Below are 27,264 nucleotides of genomic sequence, written 5' to 3'. Positions count from 1 at the left end.
GTCGACTGTTAAACCCATTGCCTTCATCGTGTTAGCGAATAACAAGTTCAAGCCACTTCCTCCGTCCATGAATACTTTGCTCATATTATACCCCCCGATCTGCGCCTCAAGGACAAGGGCTGCATGACCTGGTCTAGGGACGGCCTTTGGATGGTCTGTCCTGTCGAAGGAGATGCTTTGCTCCGACCAGTCGATGAATTCAGGTGTATCAACCATAGAAACTTCCGCATACTTTGCTTCTCGTGAGAATTTCTTGTTTTCCCTTTTCGAAAAGCTAGTTTTATGAATCATGTTGACCTGCCCACATGGCTCTGGGAACGTTTCGGCTGGTACATACTTTTCCATTGGATCGTATGGCTCTGGTACATACGGTTCTGGCGGATAGCTGTAAGACCTTGCCCTTTTCTCCATTACGTGGACTCTTGACATGGCTTCGGTTCTAAGATCATCACAGAACTGTCGAATCTCCAGGAAGTGTCGACAGTTCCTTAGCAGATGACTGGATTTCTCTCGACCGTCCTTTGGATCAATGTAAGAGTGGAGGTAGCACGGTGCCTCGAGTTGCTCCGTAGCCGATAGATACGACGAACGGGTGCGACCATGGATCGGTTGCATGTCCTGCTGTCCTCGCTCGGACTGGCGAGGATGGGTCGTTGTGCGTTCTCCCTCCTTACGGTGCGAGTCCCTTCGTCTCTTCCTTCGTCCCGTTGTGAGGTCGAAACTTCCTCGGCTGCCTCCTTGCGCGTTTCTGGGCGGGATTTCCAAGGTTGCTGTAGGAACGTCATCTATCGAGACTGAGGTCCTCGAGTCAGATGTACTTGTCCTAGGGAGGCGAAGAAAGCCTCCGGAGTCGATGATGAAGTGAACGCCTCCGAAAGTTGCGGTCATGCCGTCGCACGATTCTGCAGGGATCGAGCGCGGCGGCTCGAGATGTGGTACGAACTCAAAGGATCCGCAGCGGATCGGGTCTTTTGGATCTGATGGCGTTGGTGACTCAAGTACGAACGCCGCAGACGTGACTGGTATCGCCGATGACCTGCCTTGTGCCGACAGGGTTCCCACAGACGGCGCCAATTGTCGAGGGTGCTCCTCGGCAATGCCCTCCGATAGGGGCTTAGGGTTGATGGAATCCACGCAAGCCGACACGAGACATCGGTTCACGGACAAGCGGGGAGAGCGATTTACCCAGTGTTCGGGGCCCTCGATGAGGTAAAACCCTTACGTCCTGCCTGTCTGTTCTTGATTATGATGATAATAGGTTACAATGGGGTGCCGAATAGTTCGGCTGAGATCTCGTCGAGATGGCTAAGCGCTATGGTGACCTAGCTCTAAGTTTGTGGTGGCTAAGATTGGTAAGATTGATTGTCCTCCTCGGCAGCCCCTCTCCTGGCCTTTATATAGGAGGCCAGGTCTCAAGAGGTCTAACCGAGTACGACTAGGTTTACAGTAGTTTTAAATCTAATCTTTCCTTGTTCGGCCGCTTCTTTGTCTTGCTTGTCAAGGAATCTTCAGGTGCACCGCCCGGATGGGCCGCCTTGCCTCCAAGTGCCTTCATGGGCCTCCAACTAGGAAATACAGGATAGGGCAACATCGGTTACCCGAAGGGTAATGCCCACGTCAGACGGCGACGCGCTGCCTCTACTGAGGTGGAATGACCTTCTGGCTTCTTGTCTTCGCGATGGTGAACTCGGAGTCCAGACCGAGGCACTTGGTCGGAGCGACGTCGAGGTACTTTTCCTTCACATGGAGGATCCACCTCTTCACCCTCTCAGCACGATGGGTGAAGGTCACGCACAAGGTCATGTCTTCCTCGTCGAAATTGTATACCCTGGAGGGTGGTACGAAATCCGCCATTAGGGCAGCGGCTTCGTGTTCTTGGATTTTGGTGGGCGAAGGCAAAATTTGGAGAGATGATCGAGATTGGGGGATAGGCTAAAAGATTGATCAAATGTGAAAACGATTACATTTGAATCAACATCAGAATTAAAGATCAATTTCGACTGGCGCCTATCCTCAACAGTTAACCTGTAATACGTTTCCAACACACGACGTGGTTTAAGCGGATCCAATCGCAGACGACTAACATACACCGAAGCGTAGACCAGAGTCACACATGATGGTATAGAAATATATCGTGTGCCAACTAAGACGTCGCATACGATTCTAGATTACCTATCGTGTGCCACTAGCTTTGCTATATCAAAATTTATTAACATGGTAGTCTGATACTTCATTGGAACAAAGCAAACGATTAACTAAAAAGTTTCAGTATCCCGTAAGGATTTGGAAAAGAATAATTTGACCTCGAAAGTTTTGCACACATTCGAGGCCTACTGGGTTCACCTTAACGGCTTCCAGGAGGTTGTCTCCCACTCGTGGCAGGCCCACTTTTCGGCGCAGGATGCTGTGGGCTGCCTTGAAGAGAAGCTCACACCGGTGGCAAAAGCCCTTCGTCTTTGGCACAAGCACTTCATTGGCGACACCAAGTTCCAACTGCTTATGGCGTAGGACACGGTTATGCTCCTTGACGCTGCGCAGGAGTCTAGGCAACTCCAACCTGACGAGCTTGAGTTACGTAAGGCCCTTAAGTCACGCATCCTTGGCCTAGTGGTCATTGAGTGGATTCGGCTGCGGCAGCAGGCGAGAGTGAATTGGCTGAAAGTTGGCGACGCCAACTCGCGGTTCTTCCATCTCAAAGCCAATGCTAGGCGTCGGAAGAACTTCATCCTCTCGCTCTCTAGTAGCCATGGGATTGCGACGGAGCATGCTCACAAGGCGGATGTTATCAAAGAGTTCTTTGGAGCTCTCCTTGGGACGCCGGCAACCTCGGGATCTGTCTTCGATTGGGATGCACTTGGGCTACCCTCGGTTGATCTCTCTGAGCTTGACGCCCCCTTCTCAGCTAACGAGATCCTTGCTGCCATCACGGATCTGCCTGCAGACCGTGCGCCCGGGCCCGATGGTTTCATTGGAGCCTTCTTCAAGGCAGTGGCGCCCATCATCATCAAGGATCTAGTCCTTGCCTTCCGGCAGATTTTCATGCTGAGTCGGACGATTCTATACAGGCTGAATGAGGCGCACATTGTGCTGATCCCCAAATGTGATGGCGCTGCTGCCCTTGGCGATTTCCGGCCGATCAGCCTCCTTCATAGATTCGCCAAGCTTTTCATGAAGGTGCTGGCTACAAGGCTTGCTGACGCATCGACACCCTTGTCTCGACGGTGCAGAGTGCTTTCATCCGCGGTCGCTCCATACAGGACAATTTCCTGCTAGTCCAAGGGCTTGTGCGATGCCTCCATCGGACAAAGTGTCCGGCTCTGATGGTCAAGCTCGACATCGCCAAGGCTTTTGATAGCGTCTCCTGGACTTATCTGCCGGACATGCTGCGGGCTAGGGGCTTCAGTTAGCGATGGTGTGACTGGATCGCCCTTCTGCTCTCCACTGCCTCCTCCCGTGTCATCCTCAACGGCAATGTGGGTGACCGAATCCGCCATCGCCGCGGTCTGCGACAGGGCGACCCGCTGTCCCCTTCCTCTTCATCCTGGCGATGGAGCCGCTGCACCGCATTCTTTCCCTCGCGGCTGAAGATGGAGTGCTGTCACGGCTACGCGGCTGTGCCAATGACATCAGGACCCCCTCTACACGGACGACGTTATCTTCTTCATCAACCCGGTTAAGGCGGAGCTTGAGGCGGTCCGTGGCGTCCTCTCTCGTTTTTGTGAGGTCACTAGCCTGCATGTCAACTTTGCCAAGACCGTAGTTATCCATATCAGATGCGAAGGCCTCGACATCGCCGACATTGTCTCACCGCTTGGGGCGAGGATTGCTGCCCTCCCTTGCAAGTTTCTTGGGGCTGCCCCTCAGCCTTCGCAAGCTTCGCAAGGTTGACTTTCGGCAGCTGGACGACTCGTGCTTCTCAACACCCTCCTCTCCGCGATGTCCACCTACTGGATCTCTATCCATTTGCTTCCGGCTTGGGTGCGTAAGGAGATTGACCGCCTACACCGGGCCTGGCTCTGGCGTGATGACGTCACTTGCCATGACGGTCATTGCAAGGTGGCCTGGAGTCGTATCTGTCGGCCTCGCGACCTTGGCGGCCTGGAAGTTGTTGACCTCGACCGCTTCGGGACTGCCCTTCGCCTTAAGTGGCTCTGGCGTGAGCATGTGGCATCGGACAGACCATGGGTTGGCATGCTTGTGCCGTGCTCTCCAGCTGAGAGAGAGAGATCTTTACCGCGGCTACGTCAGTTACTCTTGGAGACGGCCTAACGGATCGATTATGGTTTGACAGCTGGATGGATGGCCATGCCCCCTTCGCCCTCATGCCACAGCTATTCGCTGCTTCGCGCCGCAAGCAACGCACCGTGCACGAGGCGCTTCTGGATCGCCGATGGGTGCAGGATCTCCGTGGCAGAGTGTCAGCGGAGCTGCTGCCGGACTTTCACCATCTCTAGCTGGCGGCGGATCATGTTCACCTCACGCCTGGGGTGCCTGTAGCACCCTACCTTTTAATAAAGGCAAGATACCTGTGTATAGTGCTATTCCCGGGATTACTGATAGCACACACATTTCAAAATATAGTAATCATTGCAATAGTATCAAATTACTACATCTATGATTCGGAGGGTAAAGTAAAACCTTACAATTTGCATAGTCACATGGACTAGCTCAGTACAACATCCAGAACAAACACAGCGGAAATGTAAATCATCAATGAGCCTTCATCATCTTCATGTGCCACAGGCAGTCATGTTGGAATGTAGACTCGAGATCCTACCACGTACTTCTCCTCAGAAAATCCTGCACGTTTGAATATGCAGCCCCACGAATGGAGGTCGAGTACAATGATGTACCGGCAAATGACACTTATATGGTGGCGGCTTTTAGGCATGACTATCTACATGATATTTGGCTAGTGGAGTTTAGGCACAATTTGCATAAAGCCAATTTTATCCTATGTTTTTTCAAAACAAAACATTTTGTAACCCTTGAAAAAGATTTTTACAAAAAGGGGCACTAAGTCGAGATGACTCCCAGGTCACCACCACATACCATGGTTTTCACTGCCAGGTATGTAGCCCTAGGGCCACTCAACTAGGATAAACCTCAGGTCACCACCACATACCATGGTTTTCACTGCCAGGTATGTAGCCCTGGGTAAATCCAGTCCTGAGATTGTTTCTAAACAAATTTTTAATCATTCAGAAAAGGTGATGAGATCCTTCCGTACATTCCTTGCCTAGAAGCTCAAATTGTCCATAACCGGGGACACGGCTAAGATCTTAGGTTTAACTCTCGAGAGGTTGCGCTCTTTACCCACAATTCACAACCAAGCCTTTTTGCCAAAATTCTTCATCTTCATTAAGGCCAGGACGAGGTCACTACGAAGCTTTTCCTTAGTAGCCCCTCCACCTACCGGATCCGCCCGTACCCAAAATTCCACCCTCTGGCGGTACCCTAGGCAAGGTTTCCCACTAAGTACTTAGCCAAGACAGAGCCCATATTGTATTGTGGTTGCACTGGAAGCTATCTAAAACATGGACGACATAATAATCTCTTTAATCCTGGGTGGCCAACCACAAGTGTACTCACCCCCCAGGTCACCACCACATACCATGGTTTTCACTGCCAGGTATGTAGCCCCAGGTAGCCACTCAACATAATCCAAAGCCACACCAATTCCACCCAGGTGTTTCATTGAGGTTGTTACTTTTAATTCTCAATACTCACAATCCAATATAATCAAAACAGCAGTGGCATTTTGTTATTGCTAGGCATACTAAGAATCTTAGCAAGGGTTCATGGATGGCTACACACTACTAGGATTTAATAGGCATAGCATAATTTTCGAAAACAAAATACTACCATGCATACTAGTTTGAAAACACTAATGCATAATAAAAGTAAGTAGGAATTGAGCGTCACTTGCCTTTTTGGTAGTCGAAGCGCGTTCACTTCTCTTAATCAAAATACGTGCCTCTCCGTATGAACTATAATATAAAATATAGCACAACATCAACACACCATTCAACAACAACAACAAAATCAAACAAGACAACAATCGGAAATCGCTCTATGGTACTAAGGTGTGGCATGAGGTTTGGCTTGCAAGACATGGTTGTGAGAGTTTGGACGGAAAGTCACATGATTAGAAAGAACTGGATCATCTAAGATATAATTGAAGAATCTATATGCTTTACAAGAAGCGTGAAAATCATTTGGAATGGCTCATGTGAATTGAATCACATAAGTGACAAATAGTGCAATAACAATACTATTGAATAAGTGTGACAACAATTACTCAAAATAGTATGAACTACACATAGGCTTGGGTATGGACTTGTGATATATTGCATTACTCAATCAACTCATTTGTAAATTGAATAGTTCAATATAAGCCAATAAGATTAAATGGGCATAAGGTTGAATATGTATGAACGGTATTGCAGATGTGGGTCAAAGATGCTAATGGATATCAAGGGTTCAAAACATTTGCTATGTGGTATAGTGACTCAACATAACACTTGCACAAGGGAAAATCCATAGCTAAGATTGGTCACCATTTACTCAAATAGCTCAATTGTTATTTGAATAAGGTGAACTAGACAACTAAGAGTAGGATATGCATTATCTATGTACATGATAAAGAATTATAACTGATCATGAAAGATGGGTATGATCATAAGGATTAATTTGGCTAAGGGAACTATGTTGAATCCAGTCATAGGACTGCACTTTTCGCGAAAAGTCATTAGAAGAAGTTTTCCGGATGGAAGACTTTTCTACACGGAAGTTGTAGAGAATTACATTACAAACGTATCGCCAAAAGAATCTCTCGGAAAAAGTTTATAGAACTTGTTTCATAGACGATGTTGCGGAACAAAGGGGTACCGCGGAAATAAAGTGAGCAAAACTGCCACGCAAAATGTCTAAGCTGATCTACGGGATTTGCTGATTCTAACGGTACAAGGTTTGTCGAAATCCGACGGATAGAACTTAAGATATGAATTTTGCAAAACTAGACCTAAGTGGTTACAGTTCTAATGGTGTACGAAAAGTTGTCCGAACAAGTTGCTCGGATGGAAAAACTTCCTACATAAAAATTGTAGTTGATATAAATAGAAACTTAACAGAAGAATCACTATTCTAAACGGAGGTCTAGATCTAAGGAAATAAAATTGCGAAGTTACATACGAGATTCTACGTAAAAATAGCGGAAATAGAATTATTACCGAGCAAGAGATTCGTCGCGGCGTTTGCCAAGTAGAGTTGCGGATGTTGCGTCGCAAAAGCAGCAGCTTGTACGCATTTCCGTCGGCTAGCAGCAACGTGAGGGAGAGAGAGGCGCGCTGGCGCTGGGTGTACGTTTTGGGACTCCCTGGGCTCTCTTTATATAGGCTGGGGCTGGGGAAATTTTCCTTCGGATGGCGATGTGGGACTAAAAATAAAAGAAAAAAGGGGCGGCGCGTGCGGGAGCTGGGGTTCGGCAGGGGGCGTCCTGGGAAGGCTGGGCTGCTGGGGGCGTCCGGTTGGGCCACATCGGCCAGGTGGGCCGCAGCGTAGGAGGCTGGGGACGCGCTGGGCCGCGGGGCTGGCTGGGCCGAGGCCGGGGCGGTTGAGCGGGCTGGGCCGTTCGGCCTGGCCGCGTCTTCTACATTTTTTTCAGAAATTGAAAATACATATTTGGAGGCTCAAAAATAATCAGAAAAATATAAATAAGATACCGTTGGATTCGTTATGAAAACTACTTTAATGTGAAATCAAATTTGGAATAAAAATATAAAGTTTATAAAACTAAAATTTGACAAACATGTCTATGTGGCTATAGTGCCCTTTTAATGTTTTCTCAAATATTTATAAGTTTTCAAAATCTCCGAACAAAATAGAGTATTATTAGAAAATCTTTTAAAAAACAAGGTTTATGAAAACTATATATTTTTGCAAAAACCTTTTTAATATCCCTTTGTGAAAATAAAATAATCATTATATACATTTGTTATATATGTTTGATTTTGAAAATACTTTAAAACCAAAAGTCTTTGAAAACACTATTTTGGAACTTAATTTGTAAATAACTTAAAAAGTTTTAATTCTTTGTGAAATTTCAATCAAATTCAAACAATCAAGCATTAAATTCATTTTTATTTTACATTCCAAAATTTAGAAAATTTCGGGATGTGACAGACTACCACCCTTAAAAGGAATCTCGTCCTCGAGATTCGAGAAGGCTAGAAATAAAAGGTTTTGGGTTCAGGTTTTCTAGAAGGTTCATACTCACTATTGCTTTTCTTTCGAACATCTCCGAGGAGATTTCGAAAGTTAACCTTGGGCTTTGAAAACGTTACACTAAACCATATGTGGTTATACCATCAATTGTATCCAATCTTATGACGGTACTCATCCCATCGGTATTATCCTAGGTATACTCATGGGGAACTCCTTGTGATACCATCTCATGTGGCATCTGTTGTAAATCCATAATCCAAGGGTATGGCTTCTACCACCCTTAAAGGAAACTTGTGTAGGTAGTCTTATGTCTTGGGTTTAGACTTATTCGTCGACATCTCTTTTGTAGGTATGTCTCTCTAGATTCGCAAAGTCAATATTACGAAAGCGAATGATAAGAGTAGTAGGAATGGTGATCAATCCATCCTACACCCAAATCATTACTTCGTATTTGATTTATTGAATCTCGTATTCTAACTCTTGGTCAACCTCACAATTTTGATAAAAAAAAATTCATGGAGAATTGAATCAATGTTTCAATCCCCATTATTTAATTGTTTTGAAAACACTCTATCGATCCCTAGCTAGGGTTTTGCGTATCTCACGCTCTATGCTTCTTCATTGATAGGAAACAATCTAGGTTGGTTTCACTACTGTTGTCTTCATGGCGAGTAGTCAAGAAAACATTCTCTAGGTTGGGTGTAGATGAGAATAGATAGAAAGATTCTAAAGAAGATTCCTACCCAACACCGCAGATCATAGCAATTCAGCAACCAACAATAATCATCTAACAAGCATCAAGCAACATGGTTAAACACAAACAAACTAGCATGGTCATACCTCAATTTGGTATGATCAATACTTTGCTACTTTATCGTTGGTTCGCTAAAAGAGAACTAATGGTGGTCTAGTCTATTTTTATATTGGATGCCTCAAGTTTCTATTGTACTTCTGGTATATCTTCGTGTGTTGTGCAGTCTGCATCGAAGTCTCCTTCAAGTTCTTCATTGGTCTTCCATGAAGCACTTCTTGCGGAGTCAAAGAATATCATATGAAGCATTAGTCCCTTACTTCGGGTACAAGGTCATCCTCTGTACTTCCTTGATGGTTTCATATGGTAGGTATCTAAGGCAAGAGGAAAACATTTTTTTGAACATGGGGTAGATGAGAGTACTAGAATTTTGCAAAGCACACATTTTTTTGATTGAAATAGGATTAGACAAATTTTTCATCCTAGGGTCTTCCAATTTCTAATCCAAACCTAGGGTCTCGATCCTACAGGCAACACTATGCTCTGATACCATTCTGTAGCACCCTACCTTTTAATAAAGGCAAGATACCTGTGTATAGTGCTATTCCCGGGATTACTGATAGCACACACATTTCAAAATATAGTAATCATTGCAATAGTATCAAATTACTACATCTATGATTCGGAGGGTAAAGTAAAACCTTACAATTTGCATAGTCACATGGACTAGCTCGATACAACATCCAGAACAAACACAGCGGAAATGTAAATCATCAATGAGCCTTCATCATCTTCATGTGCCACAGGCAGTCATGTTGGAATGTAGACTCGAGATCCTACCACGTACTTCTCCTCAGAAAATCCTGCACGTTTGAATATGCAGCCCCACGAATGGAGGTCAGTACAATGATGTACTGGCAAATGACACTTATATGGTGGCAGTTTTTAGGCATGACTATCTACATGATATTTGGCTAGTGGAGTTTAGGCACAATTTGCATAAAGCCAATTTTATCCTATGTTTTTTCAAAACAAAACATTTTGTAACCCTTGAAAAAGATTTTTACAAAAAGGGGCACTAAGTCGAGATGACTCCCAGGTCACCACCACATACCATGGTTTTCACTGCCAGGTATGTAGCCCTAGGGCCACTCAACTAGGATAAACCTCAGGTCACCACCACATACCATGGTTTTCACTACCAGGTATGTAGCCCTGGGTAAATCCAGTCCTGAGATTGTTTCTAAACAAATTTTTAATCATTCAGAAAAGGTGATGAGATCCTTCCGTACATTCCTTGCCTAGAAGCTCAAATTGTCCATAACCGGGGACACGGCTAAGATCTTAGGTTTAACTCTCGAGAGGTTGCGCTCTTTACCCACAATTCACAGCCAAGCCTTTTTGCCAAAATTCTTCATCTTCATTAAGGCCAGGACGAGGTCACTACAAAGCTTTTCCTTAGTAGCCCCTCCACCTACCGGATCCGCCCGTACCCAAAATTCCACCCTCTGGCGGTACCCTAGGCAAGGTTTCCCACTAAGTACTTAGCCAAGACAGAGCCCATATTGTATTGTGGTTGCACTGGAAGCTATCTAAAACATGGACGACATAATAATCTCTTTAATCCTGGGTGGCCAACCACAAGTGTACTCACCCCCCAGGTCACCACCACATACCATGGTTTTCACTGCCAGGTATGTAGCCCCAGGTAGCCACTCAACATAATCCAAAGCCACACCAATTCCACCCAGGTGTTTCATTGAGGTCACAATCCAATATAATCAAAACAGCAGTGGCATTTTGTTATTGCTAGGCATACTAAGAATCCTAGCAAGGGTTCATGGATGGCTACACACTACTAGGATTTAATAGGCATAGCATAATTTTCGAAAACAAAATCCTACCATGCATACTAGTTTGAAAACACTAATGCATAATAAAAGTAAGTAGGAATTGAGCGTCACTTGCCTTTTTGGTAGTCGAAGCGCGTTCACTTCTCTTAATCAAAATACGTGCCTCTCCGTACGAACTATAATATAAAATATAGCACAACATCAACACACCATTCAACAACAACAAAAAAATCAAACAAGACAACAATCGGAAATCGCTCTATGGTACTAAGGTGTGGCATGAGGTTTGGCTTGCAAGACATGGTTGTGAGAGTTTGGACGGAAAGTCACATGATTAGAAAGAACTGGATCATCTAAGATATAATTGAAGAATCTATATGCTTTACAAGAAGCGTGAAAATCATTTGGAATGGCTCATGTGAATTGAATCACATAAGTGACAAATAGTGCAATAACAATACTATTGAATAAGTGTGACAACAATTACTCAAAATAGTATGAACTACACATAGGCTTGGGTATGGACTTGTGATATATTGCATTACTCAATCAACTCATTTGTAAATTGAATAGTTCAATATAAGCCAATAAGATTAAATGGGCATAAGGTTGAATATGTATGAACGGTATTGCAGATGTGGGTCAAAGATGCTAATGGATATCAAGGGTTCAAAACATTTTCTATGTGGTATAGTGACTCAACATAACACTTGCACAAGGGAAAATCCATAGCTAAGATTGGTCACCATTTACTCAAATAGCTCAATTGTTATTTGAATAAGGTGAACTAGACAACTAAGAGTAGGATATGCATTATCTATGTACATGATAAAGAATTATAACTGATCATGAAAGATGGGTATGATCATAAGGATTAATTTGGCTAAGGGAACTATGTTGAATCCAGTCATAGGACTGCACTTTTCGCGAAAAGTCATTAGAAGAAGTTTTCCGGATGGAAGACTTTTCTACACGGAAGTTGTAGAGAATTACATTACAAACGTATCGCCAAAAGAATCTCTCGGAAAAAGTTTATAGAACTTGTTTCATAGACGATGTTGCAGAACAAAGGGGTACCGCGGAAATAAAGTGAGCAAAACTGCCACGCAAAATGTCTAAGCTGATCTACGGGATTTGCTGATTCTAACGGTACAAGGTTTGTCGAAATCCGACGGATAGAACTTAAGATATGAATTTTGCAAAACTAGACCTAAGTGGTTACAGTTCTAATGGTGTACGAAAAGTTGTCCGAACAAGTTGCTCGGATGGAAAAACTTCCTACATAAAAATTGTAGTTGATATAAATAGAAACTTAACAGAAGAACCACTATTCTAAACGGAGGTCTAGATCTAAGGAATAAAATTGCGAAGTTACGTACGAGAGTCTACGTAAAAATAGCGGAAATAGAATTATTACCGAGCAAGAGATTTCGTCGCGGCGTTTGCCAAGTAGAGTTGCGGATGTTGCGTCGCAAAAGCAGCAGCTTGTACGCCTTTCCGTCGGCTAGCAGCAACGTGAGGGAGAGAGAGGCGCGCTGGCGCTGGGTGTACGTTTTGGGACTCCCTGGGCTCTCTTTATATAGGCTGGGGCTGGGGAAATTTTCCTTCGGATGGCGATGTGGGACTAAAAATCTCTACTATATAAAAAGGAGGAACTGGTTCTGTTTCCTCCGGCCGAAGGTTTCGTCCAACATATTTTCAATATGACCTTTTTACCCTCCCACCAAATCGCATAATACGCACAGATTGCCCCGATCTCTGTTACCTCCTGTTCCGTTTTTTTTCCAATCCCGCACTACCTAGACTTTCGGTGCCCATCCAATTGGGCTTGGTAGGGCACGGCCCACTCCACCAAGCTTGGACACACGCGCTCTCACATGTGACGCGCACGCAGCCGTCGCCCATCTCCATGTCTCCCCGCTGCGCCGCCGCCCCTACCGCCGCGTCTCCGCACCAGCTGCCATTCGCGCACGCCCCAAGCCTCCATCCTCTGGCTTCACCGACGGCTCGACGCTGCTCAGATAGGAGACCACGACCCGTGTCGCGCGCTCGCCAATCTCGCCACGATCGGCGATCTGATGCGGTCTAAGGCCATCTGATGTGCCAACGGGAGGGAGTTCGTGGATAGGATCGACGGATCTGACCGCCATCCCTAGCTTCCTCCGCCCCGACAAGCCTATACGGTGCTGCTATGGCTTCTTGGTCGTCGTCACCGGATGCACTTACGGGATTGGCCACGCCATCGCCCCGGTGGTGCTCGAGGACAGGCAGCTCCCCAGGAGGATATTGCGGGCTTCTGGAGACTATCTAGGACCGGATGAGGTCGTGCCTTCATTCAAGTTGCTGCAAATAACAGCGGGAAGGTTAGGTTGCTGGAGGACGACACACTAGCCGGTTCAGAGGAGTGCACTCAGGGTGTATGATCTATGCCTCACAAGGAAGTTTCTGCACAAGAGGGAGATTCCTAACGCACCTCTTTCAAGTGGAGCTAGAGCAGTTAATTTTTTTTTTCTTCTGAAGAAATATCCTGTTGGAATCATACGATGGCTACATTGTTGACAGATTGTAATACATTAATCTGATGATTTGCATTCACCTTAAACTTCCTTGCCTGCTTTAGGTATCTACAGACTAGATGAAGTAAGGTTCTACTATGGATGTTTCATAAATAATATGCATACAGAAGCTAAACATCGGATCAACTTCACCACGAGGGCAAGAGGTTGGATGTTGCTTTAACTTATTCATATTGTTCACCTTTCAAATCAACTTCTGGGTTGATGTATTCTAACTGTTTTTTGCAATAAATAGTAGGCAAACCTGGATAAAAAAAATTGTTCAAACCATTAGATATGTTACTATCAGTAATCATTAGATTTCTGTTGGGGCTTGAGGTGTAAGCAAAGGAACTCCTATCCTTTATCAACTTACACAAATTCATGTCCGTGTATTTCTGTAGAGGTTGGAGTTAAGCTAGGAAGTTTTTATTCCTTTTTATCTGATGTGAAGTTGATGTATGTTGATTTCTTCTAGGGAGGGGGTGATGGAAGAAAGAACAGTAACAAGATGTTTTAGGTGATGTGCAGTCGTATAGTTTTGTAACAAGAGAACAGTAACACAGTAGGACAATAGGTTATGGTTTCAAGGTTACAAAATGTATTGGCGAAGAATCGTAGGATTTCTTTGACTACAAACAGGATAGTGCTTACATTGGTTAGAATTCCTTCTACTATTAGAAACCTGGACATGGCCAGTATAATACCGGTAAGATATCAGTATTCACTCGTATGACGGCAATTGGTGAAAAAACACCATATGTGGTAAGATATCAATATTCAGTCATATTCACTCGTATGATGGCAATATTCACTTGTCGCCGCCTCCTTGCGGCACTGTGGCTGCTATAAGGATGACCCTCTAAACGCATCTGCGTGCCCCCCGTGCCTCCACACCTGCTGCTCCAGTCCTGGTGATCAGGAATAGGTTGTCTCGTATTACGCTTCCTTGCGCTTCCTCTCGCCCAGGTTAACCGCCACCGCCCGTTCCATTGAAGCCTCTGACGCTGTGGACGGCGCCACATGAGGCTGGATCGGCCTCCACCGCTGACACCAGATCTGACGCAGTCCGAGGACCAAGCGAACAACGACCATACTCGTGGCTTCCTCTGGGGACTGGAGGTGGAACCGCCGGTAGGCTGACGCGTCTGCAGCATGGCCATCGAGGGGCTCCCGACCACAGCGCAGTGATGTCGACGTGTTTCTAGCAAAACACCCAACGAACCGTTGCCCTATCGTGTGCTGCCAGTAAACTGGTATGTCACCTAAACAGTGAGCTATTTTTTTCTCTGGTTGCTTGGATAGTGGTATCAAATTAAGCGCAACAACTACCTTAAATGTCTTGAATAAATTTATATCTAGCACGATCTGATGATCGTAATACATCTGATTGCAGTTGTGTTCAGGGTGGAAGAATATGGTGATGATAAGATGGAGAGAGAGCCTGTGAAAGTACTGCTACGCTTAAGCTTAGTATTGAAGAGTTGGAAATTCTTATTGAATCTTACTGTGTGCAGATGGCATGATGAAAACTTATTTTGTGTACGTTCCATCTCCTATTATTTATTACTTGTGATTGGCCTAAATGGGAGTCTTGAAAACTTGAGTTTTCATGATAAAATGTGTGCTACTATCAGGTTCATGTTGGATTTTGTCTATGGTTTATCAGCAGGACACTGCCATTTTCTACAGTTCAATTTCACCGTAATCAGAGCACGAGTCCTTCTTTAGCTGTGTAACTAAAAGGCCAAATGTATGCAATATTTTTATAGGTTATTGCAGTAGCAGTTCATTGGCCTGGGGCCAAGCACGGTGTGTGACCACTCTGCCGATGGCGGCGGCATGGACTGAGTAATTCAACAACCATCTGTTCGTGCAAGCTGAATTAACGTTCTCTCCTTTTTTTGATGTTGGTAGTCAACCATAGTTGGTACAGTTGTGTAGGCAAAAAGGTCTTTGGATTGATTGTCTAATGGGCTCACCTTATATTCCTCTTTACACAGATAGACAGATTGCAACTTTGTTTAACACTTTCTTTCACCACTTCATATATTTGCGATTATTCATCAGTTTGAATGCAAATCAGCGTAATAGAAGATTTGAATGCAAATCAGCTTAATAGAAAGCAGTATGCTAGCTCTGTGTGCAATAAGTGAAACTTTTCCTTTTGTTTCCAAAATTAGAGGTGTAGTTTTGTGACTATAGTGTGACGGAATCATGGAACACATGATTTTCTACTTATTTTGTTGTAAGGTCCCTATGTCTATTTTGAGCATTGCATGTGTTGAGCAAGTTTTTTCTATCCTCTCGTGAAGCTCCCAAATTATGAATTTACAGGATATTGGTTTTGATCACTAGGAAGGCTTAAGCTGGCCCATCTTTGATTTTATAGATTGGAAAGAAATAACCAGATGTACTCACTGGAATGGCTTCACATGGCGGTAATAAGATTTTTTTTGGATAATTAGCCTACATTAATTCTTATCCATGGTACATTTTCACATTTATATATGGCTATATTGCAATGCAACACTCCAATCCACTTTGAAATTTCAAAATGCGGCAGCACATTTTCTTTGTCCATCAAAATGCTATCAGTAAAGCACATAGTATAGCTCGTTCTTCCTTTGTGGGTATGAAATACATGGCACTTGCATTTGTATTGTCAAATTAATTGGTGCACAACAAAGTTAATTTTATGATTATAATTAAGCCAATATAATTCTCTGTTTCTGTGATACATAGATGGTTACAGAATAAATTGTCAACATGTCATGAGAAATGAGCTACTGGAGGATAGGAAATGAACCATAGAATTCTACTACTGATCTAACACTGCATTGTGTTCTGAATTTTTTTCAGACATACAGATGTTGGACTGGGCATGTAATTGTCTTGATTAGCATGTACTTCGAAACCAAAATTTAGGGATGGAAGGTATGTTCTATTAACTTTCTGTCTACTTACGTTTGCTAAATTTTTCGTTCATGTCTTTGATCTAGATTTATCTATTAGATTTTGAGAGCATAAGAAATGCGCACAAAGCTAGGAGTTCACTGATTATGTGCCATAGTAGTGTTCCATCGTCGTTTCAGTTAACCAGATTGTGTTGGTTGTCCTACTTTGGATTCTTGTTAGTCCTAACTCATCACACTGCTCCCGATTCTTTGGTCTTCTATACGCCTATACAACAAATCAGATGGCATGTCTTAGACTGTAGGTAATGTTGGAACTCGGAAGTGATCAAATCGGATGCTTTGTCGCTTTCTGTTGTAGGAGTGTAATATACATCGGTGCTGATTCTGCAGGCCTTCCTTCAGTCTGGTTTTGTTCTGCTAGCTACAAAGTGCATTTTGCTAGTACGAAGCTTACCTTACATACATATCACACCGCACATAATGAGGACTTCTTTGAAGACATCGTGTTATGAACCATCATACTTCTTCATTTAAAAGCATAACCAAATCGGGAAACACATCAGATTGCATAATGGATTGTATGATTAATAGGAAGCAATAATACATGTAATCAGAAAATTGTTATCTGAGCTTAGTTGAAATATCTGACTTGTGAGGTGTTTGTTTAGGCAATTTTAATTCAAGCTTATGATGGTAGGCTGCTATGCTTTTCTTAACTTCTAACATTGACATCTTCAAGTTATTTTACTACAAAGTGAAGGGGAAAAAAGGCTTGTCACACAAATATGAGAAATAATCAGTGCTATCTTGTATAACATGTGTAGCTAATCACAGTACTTGCGCATCAATAACTACTGCAGTTGGTGTGAAAAAATGTTATCAATGTGAAATGCATGGCATGAAAGTTAAGGATTGCAAGAAAATCCTATTTTGTGTTTAATGTGGCAAAGAGACTCGCCAGCCTAGAACAGCTCATCTGTGAGCACCTCTATTTCCCTTTTGCTTTTACTATGACAAGTGGAAAGTGAGTATCTTCTTGTGCTAAATATATTTTATTGTGCCCTCTGTTATCATTATTCTGGGATTTGGATTGTTTGCTATTTGACGTGCCTGGTGATTGCATGATCAAGAAGAGTTCAAGACATGCTTGACTGACTGAGTGTTTATATTCTTGACGATTTAATATATGATTTTCCTGGAGTGTCTTTGGCATGTTCATTCCAGGATTATTCTTAGAGAAGTTTATCCTTTTGCAGGCGGCAAGTGTAAATGTTTTCTTCGAGCTTCATTTGAAAGTTTTGTATGGTATGATTGTTTACTGTATATACTGTTAAGTGCCCTGTATAGAATGCTAAAATACTTCAAGAGATTGTTCTTTCACGACATGTAAAATTGTCCATTTCTTTGTTGCAACTGTTTTTGTGTTTTCATTCTTGGTGCAAAACTAAAATTAGCAGTTCAGTATTTGGTGGGTTACAACATAAATGGTAGAAGTTTGTCACTTGTGTCACTTCAATCTGCATGGCCTTTTCCGGTTGGTCATGGTGTTGTTTCCTATTGTTGTTTGGAGTGCAGATTGAGAATGAGTATGTGCCAGAAGAGAAAAAGTTTGGGGCCGCTGGCAAGTCATATAGTAACTGGGGGGCGAACATGGCCGTGGGTAATGTGCAAGCAGGATGACGCTACGGATCCAGTGGTACCTATGGAAGTAGAAGTGTCATGGGCACAACTGTGGTAAACTGATAGTTATTCTGCCTCCTAGATTCGGAAGAGAACTGGTTTTGTTTCCTCTCGTCGTAGTCTTCATCCTACATATTTTCATCTGACCATTTTGCCCTCCATTAAATACTATTATATTGCCATGACATGGTACCGGTTCACTTTATACCGCATATTACTGTGCACGCCATCCGAGAACCGCCCGTTCCTGCTCGAGCCCTCCATCGTCGTATCGTCCAACCCGCTCGAATAAATCTACATTCCGACAAGTGGGCTTGTTCGGATGCAGGCAGGAAACCCTCTCGCACGCTCGCCATGATTCTCTCTCTTAGCGTCTACGCTGACCTCGACATGGTGCATCGAACCTCGCCGCCGCCGATCGATGCATCATTGGGTGCATGTTGGTTGCGTCCTGGCTGACTCCACGAGCACGTGTGCAGGGACCTGCTTGTACTCTCCATGGAAGTCTGCGGTTCGTCCTCTGCTTGTACTCTCCATGGAAGTCTGCGGTTCGTCCTCTGCCATCAGTGCCATCGGGAGCACTCAATTCCTCCACGCTCCGCGGTAGCTAGGGTTCGTGGCGGCGCTCCGCGGTAGCTAGGATGACACGGGTTTGGGGATTGACATGTTGTTTGGCATGTGTGCACGCTCGTGCGCGGAAGGTGCCGGTTGGGTCGGTTTTTGGTCTGACTCGGTCATTTCCTTTTTTTTTCTTGCTTTGCCTCTTCTTTTATCACTTCTCTTTCTTGTCGTGTGAATTACATATGTATATTGACAAATAAAATTTGAGTACCCGTGGCAACGCACGGGCATTTATACTAGTAAAAGAAAAAAGGGGCGGCGCGTGCGGGAGCTGGGGTTCGGTGATGTCTACTTTCCCCCTCCTTTCCTGTAGACAGTGTTGGGCCTCCAAGTGCAGAGGTTTGTAGAACAGCAGCAAGTTTTCCCTTAAGTGGATCACCCAAGGTTTATCGAACTCAGGGAGGAAGAGGTCAAAGATATCCCTCTCATGCAACCCCGCAACCACAAAGCAAGAAGTCTCTTGTGTCCCCAACACACCTAATAGGTGCACTAGTTCGGCGAAGAGATAGTGAAATACAGGTGGTATGAATATATATGAGCAGTAGCAATGGTGCCGTAAAATAGCTTGTCGGCGTGTAGTTGATGGTGGTAGTATTGCAAGCAGTAGTAACACAAGAAAACGAAGAAACAAGCAGTAGTAACTCAGCAGTATTTGGGAACAAGGCCTAGGGATTAGACTTTCACTAGTGGACACTCTCAACATTGATCACATAACAGTAATAGATAAATGCATACTCTACACTTTTGTTGGATGATGAACACATTGCGTAGGATTACACGAACCCTCAATGCCGGAGTTAACAAGCTCCACAATAATGCTCATGTTTAAGTAACCTTAAGTGTAAGATAGATCAAAACGACTAAACCAAGTACTAGCATAGCATGCACACTCGTCACCTTCATGCATATGTAGGAGGAATAGATCACATCAATATTATCATAGCAATAGTTAACTTCGCAATCTACAAGAGATCATGATCATAGCATAAACCAAGTACTAACACGGTGCACGCACTCGTCACCTTTGCACACATGCAGGAGGAATAAAACTACTTTAATAACACATCACTAGAGTAGCACATAGATAAATTGTGATACGATGCACATTGCAATCATAAAGAGATATAAATAAGCACTTCACTACGCTCTTCAACAAGTGAATAAGTACTTCGTGAAATATAGCCTAAGAGACCCACACGGTGCACACACTCGTCACCTTTACACACGTGGGACAAGGAGTCTCCGGAGATCACATAAGTAAAACCCACTTGACTAGCATAATGACATCTAGATTACAAGCATCATCATATGAATCTCAATCATGTAAGGCAGCTCATGAGATTATTGTATTGAAGTACATAGGAGAGAGATGAACCACATAGCTACCGGTACAGCCCCGAGCCTCGATGGAGAACTACTCCCTCCTCATGGGAGCAAGCAGCGGTGATGAAGATGGCGGTGGAGATGGCAGCGGTGTCGATGGAGGAGCCTTCCGGGGCACTTCCCCGCTCCGGCAGGGTGCCGGAACGAGACTCCTGTCCCCCAGATCTTGGCTTCGCGATGACGGCGGCTCTGGAACTTTTCTCGTATCGTGGCTTCCTCCGTAAGGGTTTTCGATGCAGGGGCTTTAAATAGGCGAAGAGGCGGCGCAGGAGGGTCAACGAGGCGACGAGACCATAGGGTGGCGCGGCCAGGGCCTGGGCCGCGCCACCATGTCATCTGGGCCCACCAGGGCCCCCCTCTGGTGGCTCTCGGGTGTTCTGGATGCTTCCGGGCAAAATAGGAACCTGGGCGTTGATTTCGTCCAATTCCGAGAATATTTCGTTACTAGGATTTCTGAAACCAAAAACAGCAGTAAAACAGAACCGGCACTTCGGCATCTTGTTAATAGGTTAGTTCCGTAAAATGCACGAATATGACATATAATGTGCATAAAACATGTAGGTATCATCAATAAAGTAGCATGGAACATAAGAAATTATCGATACGTCGGAGACGTATCAGCATCCCCAAGCTTAGTTCTGCTCGTCCCGAGCAGGTAAAACGATAACAAAGATAATTTCTTAAGTGACATGCCATCATAAACTTGATCATATTGTAAACATATGAGATGAATGCAGCGATCAAAACAAAGGTAATGACATGAGTAAACAACTGAATCATAAAGCAAAGACTTTTCATGAATAGTACTTCAAGACAAGCATCAATAAGTCTTGCATAAAAGTTAACTCATAAAGCAATAATTTAAAGTATAGACATTGAAGCAACATAATGGAAGATTAAGTTTCAGCGGTTGCTTTCAACTTGTAACATGTATATCTCATGGATATTGTCAACATAAAGTAATATAACAAGTGCAATATGCAAGTATGTAGGAATCAATGCACAGTTCACACTAGTGTTTGCTTCTTAGGTGGAGGGAGATAGGTAAACTGACTCAACAATAAAAGTAAAAGAATGGTCCTTCAAAGAGGAAAGCATCGATTGCTATATTTGTGCTAGAGCTTTTATTTTGAAAACATAAAGAGAGCATAAAAATAAAGTTTTGAGAGGTGTTTGTTGTTGTCAACGAATGGTAGTGGGCACTCTAACCCCCTTGCCAGACAAACCTTCAAAGAGCGGCTCCCATTTTATTTTATTTTTGAGTGGCACTCCTTCCAACCTTTCTTTCACAAACCATGGCTAACCGAATCCTCGGGTGCCTGCCAACAATCTCATACCATGAAGGAGTGCCTTTTTATTTTAGTTTTATTATGATGACACTCCTCCCCACCTTTGCTTTCTCAAGCCATGGCTAACCGAATCCTTCGGGTGCCGTCCAACAATCACATACCATGGAGGAGTGTCTATTTTTGTTAATTAATTTGGGACTCGGGAATCCCATTGCCAGCTCTTTTTGCAAAATTATTGGATAAGCGGATGAAGCCACTAGTCCATTGGTGAAAGTTGCCCAACAAGATTGAAAGATAAACACCACATACTTCCTCATGAGCTATAAAACATTGACACAAATCAGAGGTGATAAATTTTGAATGGTTTAAAGGTAGCACTCAAACAATTTACTTTGGAATGGCGGAAAAATACCATGTAGTAGGTAGGTATGGTGGACACAAATGGCATAGTAGTTGGCTCAAGGATTTTGGATGCATGAGAAGTATTCCCTCTCGATACAAGGTTTAGGCTAGCAAGGTTATTTGAAGCAAACTCAAGGATGAACCGGTGCAGCAAAACTCACATAAAAGACATATTGTAAACATTATAAGACTCTACACCGTCTTCCTTGTTGTTCAAAACTCAATACTAGAAATTATCTAGACCTTAGAGAGACCAAATATGCAAATCAAATTTTAGCAAGCTCTATGTATTTCTTCATTAATAGGTGCAAAGTATATGATGCAAGAGCTTAAACATGAACACAACAATTGCCAAGTATCACATTACCCAAGACATTTTAGAATTACTACATGTAGCATTTTCCAATTCCAACCATATAACAATTTAACGAAGAAGAAACTTCGCCATGAATATTATGAGCTAAGAACACATGTGTTCATACGAACCAGCGGAGCGTGTCTCTCTCCCACACAAGGATGAACTTATTCAGAGAACTAAAATAACAAAACAAAAACAAAAATAAAAGCACACGGACGCTCCAAGTAAAATACATAGGATGTGACGGAATAAAAATATAGTTTCACTAGAAGAAACCCGATAAGTTGTCGATGAAGAAGGGGATGCCTTGGGCATCCCCAAGCTTAGATGCTTGAGTCTTCTTAAAATATGCAGGGATGAACCACCGGGCATCCCCAAGCTTAGACCTTTCACTCTTCTCGATCACATTATATCACCCTCTTCTATTGACCCTTGAAAACTTCTGACACACCAAACTTCAAGCAAACTCATTAGAGGGTTAGTGCATAATCAAAAATTCTCATGTTCAGAGGTGACACAATCATTCTTAACACTTCTGGACATTGCACAAAACTTCTGAAAGTTAATGGAACAAAGAAACCCATTCAACAAAGCAAAAGCGGCAATGCGAAATAAAAGGCAGAATCTGTCAAAAACAGAACAGTCCGTAAAGACGAATTTTAGGATGGCACCAGACTTGCTCAAATGGAAAAACTCAAAACTAATGAAAGTTGCGTACATATCTGAGGATCACGCTCGTAAATTGGCAGATTTTTTCGAATTTTCTACAGAGGACTGTGCCCAGATTCGTGACAGACAGCAATGCTGTTTCTGCGCAGCGATCCCAAATATAACATCAACTTTAACATAGAAACTTTACTTGGCACAAAAACTTGATAAGGAGAGGTTGGTACAGTAGTAAACAACTTCCAAGACACAAATATAAAACAAAGTACTGTAGTAAAAAAAAACACATGGGTTATCTCCCAAGAAGTTCTTTCTTTATAGCCATTAAGATGGGCTCGGCAGTTTTAATGATGCACTCGCAAGAAATAGAAGTTGAAGCAAAAGAGAGCATCAAGAGGCAAATTCAAAACACATTTAAGTCTAACATGCTTCCTATGCATTGGAATCTTGTAAATAAACAAGTTCATGAAGAGCAAAGTAACAAGCATAGGAAGATAAAACAAGTGTAGCTTCAAAAATTTCAGCACATAGAGAGGTGTTTTAGTAACATGAAAATTTTTACAACCATATTTTCCTCTCTCATAATAACTTTCAGTAGCAACATGAGCAAACTCAACAATATAACTATCACTTAAAGCATTCTTATCATGAGTCTCATGCATAAAATAATTACTACTCCCAACATAAGCATAGTCATTCTTATTAATTGTAGTGGGAGCAAATTCAACAAAGTAGCTATCAAATATAGGAGGTATATTGTAATCATAATCAAATTTATCCTCCATAACAGGTGGTAACAAAAGACTACTATCATCATAATCATCATAAATGGGAGGCAAAGTATCATCAAAGTAAATTTTCTCCTCAATGCTTGGGGGACTAAAGATATCATGCTCATCAAAACCAGCTTCCCCAAGCTTAGAATTTTCCATAGCATTAGCAACAATGGTGTTCAAAGCATTCATAGTAATAACATTCCCATTAGCATGCATATAAAGTTCCATGGGTTTCTTAATTCTTTCTTCAAACACATCATGTCCTAATTCAAGATAAAGTTCATAAAGATCTCTCATATTTTTGTTGTTTTCCATTATGCCTAACTAGTGTAAACAAGAAACCAAATGTCGCAATTGCAGAGTCTAAAGGAAATAGCTTCGAGTACTTACAACGGCGCCGGAAAATAGCTTAGTAGCCGAGGTCCGGAGTGTGAGTACCTTTTACCTTTGCTCCCCGGCAACGGCGCCAGAAAATAGCTTGATGTCTACTTTCCCCCTCCTTTCCTGTAGACAGTGTTGGGCCTCCAAGTGCAGAGGTTTGTAGAACAGCAGCAAGTTTTCCCTTAAGTGGATCACCCAAGGTTTATCGAACTCGTGGAGGAAGAGGTCTAAGATATCCCTCTCATGCAACCCCGCAACCACAAAGCAAGAAGTCTCTTGTGTCCCCAACACACCTAATAGGTGCACTAGTTCGGCGAAGAGATAGTGAAATACAGGTGGTATGAATATATATGAGCAAGTAGCAATGGTGCCGTAAAATAGCTTGTCGGCGTGTAGTTGATGGTGGTAGTATTGCAGACAGTAGTAACACAGTAAAACAGTAAACAAGCAGTAGTAACTCAGCAGTATTTGGGAACAAGGCCTAGGGATTAGACTTTCACTAGTGGACACTCTCAACATTGATCACATAACAGAATAGATAAATGCATACTCTACACTTTTGTTGGATGATGAACACATTGCGTAGGATTACACGAACCCTCAATGCCGGAGTTAACAAGCTCCACAATAATGCTCATGTTTAAGTAACCTTAAGTGTAAGATAGATCAAAACGACTAAACCAAGTACTAGCATAGCATGCACACTGTCACCTTGATGCATATGTAGGAGGAATAGATCACATCAATATTATCATAGCAATAGTTAACTTCGCAATCTACAAGAGATCATGATCATAGCATAAACCAAGTACTAACACGGTGCACGCACTGTCACCTTTGCACACATGCAGGAGGAATAAAACTACTTTAATAACACATCACTAGAGTAGCACATAGATAAATTGTGATACGATGCACATTGCAATCATAAAGAGATATAAATAAGCACTTCACTACGCTCTTCAACAAGTGAATAAGTACTTCGTGAAATATAGCCTAAGAGACCCACACGGTGCACACACTCGTCACCTTTACACACGTGGGACAAGGAGTCTCCGGAGATCACATAAGTAAAACCCACTTGACTAGCATAATGACATCTAGATTACAAGCATCATCATATGAATCTCAATCATGTAAGGCAGCTCATGAGATTATTGTATTGAAGTACATAGGAGAGAGATGAACCACATAGCTACCGGTACAGCCCCGAGCCTCGATGGAGAACTACTCCTCCTCATGGGAGCAAGCAGCGGTGATGAAGATGGCGGTGGAGATGGCAGCGGTGTCGATGGAGGAGCCTTCCGGGGCATCTTCCCCGCTCCGGCAGGGTGCCGGAACGGAGACTCCGTCCCCCGGATCTTGGCTTCGCGATGACGGCGGCTCCGGAACTTTTCTCGTATCGTGGCTTCCTCCGTAAGGGTTTTCGATGCGGTGGGCTTTAAATAGGCGAAGAGGCGGCGCAGAGGGTCAACGAGGCGACGAGACCATAGGGTGGCGCGGCCGGGGCCTCGGGCCGCGCCACCATGTCATCCGGGCCCACCAGGGCCCCCTCCGGTGGCTCTCGGGTGTTCCGGATGCTTCCGGGCAAAATAGGAACCCGGGCGTTGATTTCGTCCAATTCCGAGAATATTTCGTTACTAGGATTTCGAAACCAAAAACAGCAGAAAACAGGAACCGGCACTTCGGCATCTTGTTAATAGGTTAGTTCCAGAAAATGCACGAATATGACATATAATGTGCATAAAACATGTAGGTATCATCAATAAAGTAGCATGGAACATAAGAAATTATCGATACGTCGGAGACGTATCATTCGGCAGGGGGCGTCCTGGGAAGGTTGGGCTGCTGGGGGCGTCCGGTTGGGCCACATCGGCCAGGTGGGCCGCAGCGTAGGAGGCTGGGGACGCGCTGGGCCGCGGGGCTGGCTGGGCCGAGGCCGGGGCGGTTGAGCGGGCTGGGCCGTTCGGCCTGGCCGCGTCTTCTACATTTTTTTCAGAAATTGAAAATACATATTTGGAGGCTCAAAAATAATCAGAAAAATATAAATAAGATACTGTTGGATTCGTTATGAAAACTACTTTAATGTGAAATCAAATTTGGAACAAAAATATAAAGTTTATAAAACTAAAATTTGACAAACATGTCTATGTGGCTATAGTGCCCTTTTAATGTTTTCTCAAATATTTATAAGTTTTCAAAACCTCCGAACAAAATAGAGTATTATTAGAAAATCTTTTTAAAAACCAAGGTTTATGAAAACTATATATTTTTGCAAAAACCTTTTTAATATCCCTTTGTGAAAATAAAATAATCATTATATACATTTGTTATATATGTTTGATTTTGAAAATACTTTAAAACCAAAAGTCTTTGAAAACACTATTTTGGAACTTAATTTGTAAATAACTTAAAAAGTTTTAATTCTTTGTGAAATTTCAATCAAATTCAAACAATCAAGCATTAAATTCATTTTTATTTTACATTCCAAAATTTAGAAAATTTCGGGATGTGACAGTGCCTGACGCCTTCACCTGGCTGTTGTGGCTCTTACTCGGCGGCCTCGGCTTACAGACTGGCTCCACTGACTCCCCCCTTGTCACCTCCATATGGGAGGCCTTGGCGCCGGCTGTTAGCACTAATCTTGATTTGTATCTGCATGTTTAGTTTCGATCTGCATTTAGTTAGTTAATAGCATGTAGTTAGTTCAGCTAGCATGCAAGGTGAGATGCCGATGGGCCGTGCGATGCGGCCAGAATGGCGAGATACCTACGGTGGTGAGATGCTGCTGTACATGCCCTGGTTGATTAGCTGCATGTACGTGCATGCTGGCCGGGTCATGCCTACCTGGAGCGAATCTAGGAGAAAGAGAAGGTCAGCTGTTAGTGCGTGAGTTGAGTTAGTGGCAGGCGTAATGGTGTGAGTGCGTGCGTGTGTGAAGTTAGTGGTGAGTGTGACACTCAAGTTGAGCCTATATAAACCATTGTAATCAGCATGTTATTTGAAGAGGAAGAGAGAGGAAAAAAAGTTGAGCTGCGTGAGGCCGCCAACACAAAAAATTACTCACTGTCTCCTCCTGCCATTTGATGTGTTGAGAGTCAGGTCGAGGTAGAAGAAAGGGGCTGAGAGATTCAGCCCCAACAATTGGTATCAGAGCGGAAAGATCTTGGCGGCCAACGGCAACAACGGTGTGAAGCCGACAACAGCGGTGGCGGCATAATCCATGGGAGGTGGAGCTCGACGCCGTGAGGCGGAGTTTGCCGGCGATGTGATGCCGCTAGCTGCTGGGCGCGGTGCGATGCCGCGAGGTTGCGACGGCGGCGTCGATGGTGCGATGCCATCACGAGGAGATGACGGCCATGACGGGCCGTTCCTGTTTTGAAGCTCCATGAGAATTGGAGAATC

General features: G+C 43.6%; 1 long non-coding RNA gene across 1 annotated transcript; it reads left to right on the top strand.

Annotated features, from left to right (window-relative positions):
* The first annotated feature begins 14,791 nt into the window (after positions 1-14,791).
* LOC124680699 lies at positions 14,792-15,865 on the top strand. The gene is made up of 3 exons (XR_006995571.1): positions 14,792-14,927; positions 15,158-15,236; positions 15,723-15,865. It is a non-coding gene; the product is annotated as an uncharacterized LOC124680699 (long non-coding RNA).
* Positions 15,866-27,264: the final 11,399 nt, after the last annotated feature.

The sequence above is a fragment of the Lolium rigidum genome, chromosome 1, assembly GCF_022539505.1.
Source record: "Lolium rigidum isolate FL_2022 chromosome 1, APGP_CSIRO_Lrig_0.1, whole genome shotgun sequence".
NCBI classification, from domain to species: Eukaryota; Viridiplantae; Streptophyta; class Magnoliopsida; order Poales; family Poaceae; genus Lolium; species Lolium rigidum.
This window is presented reverse-complemented; position numbering and strand designations above follow the sequence as displayed.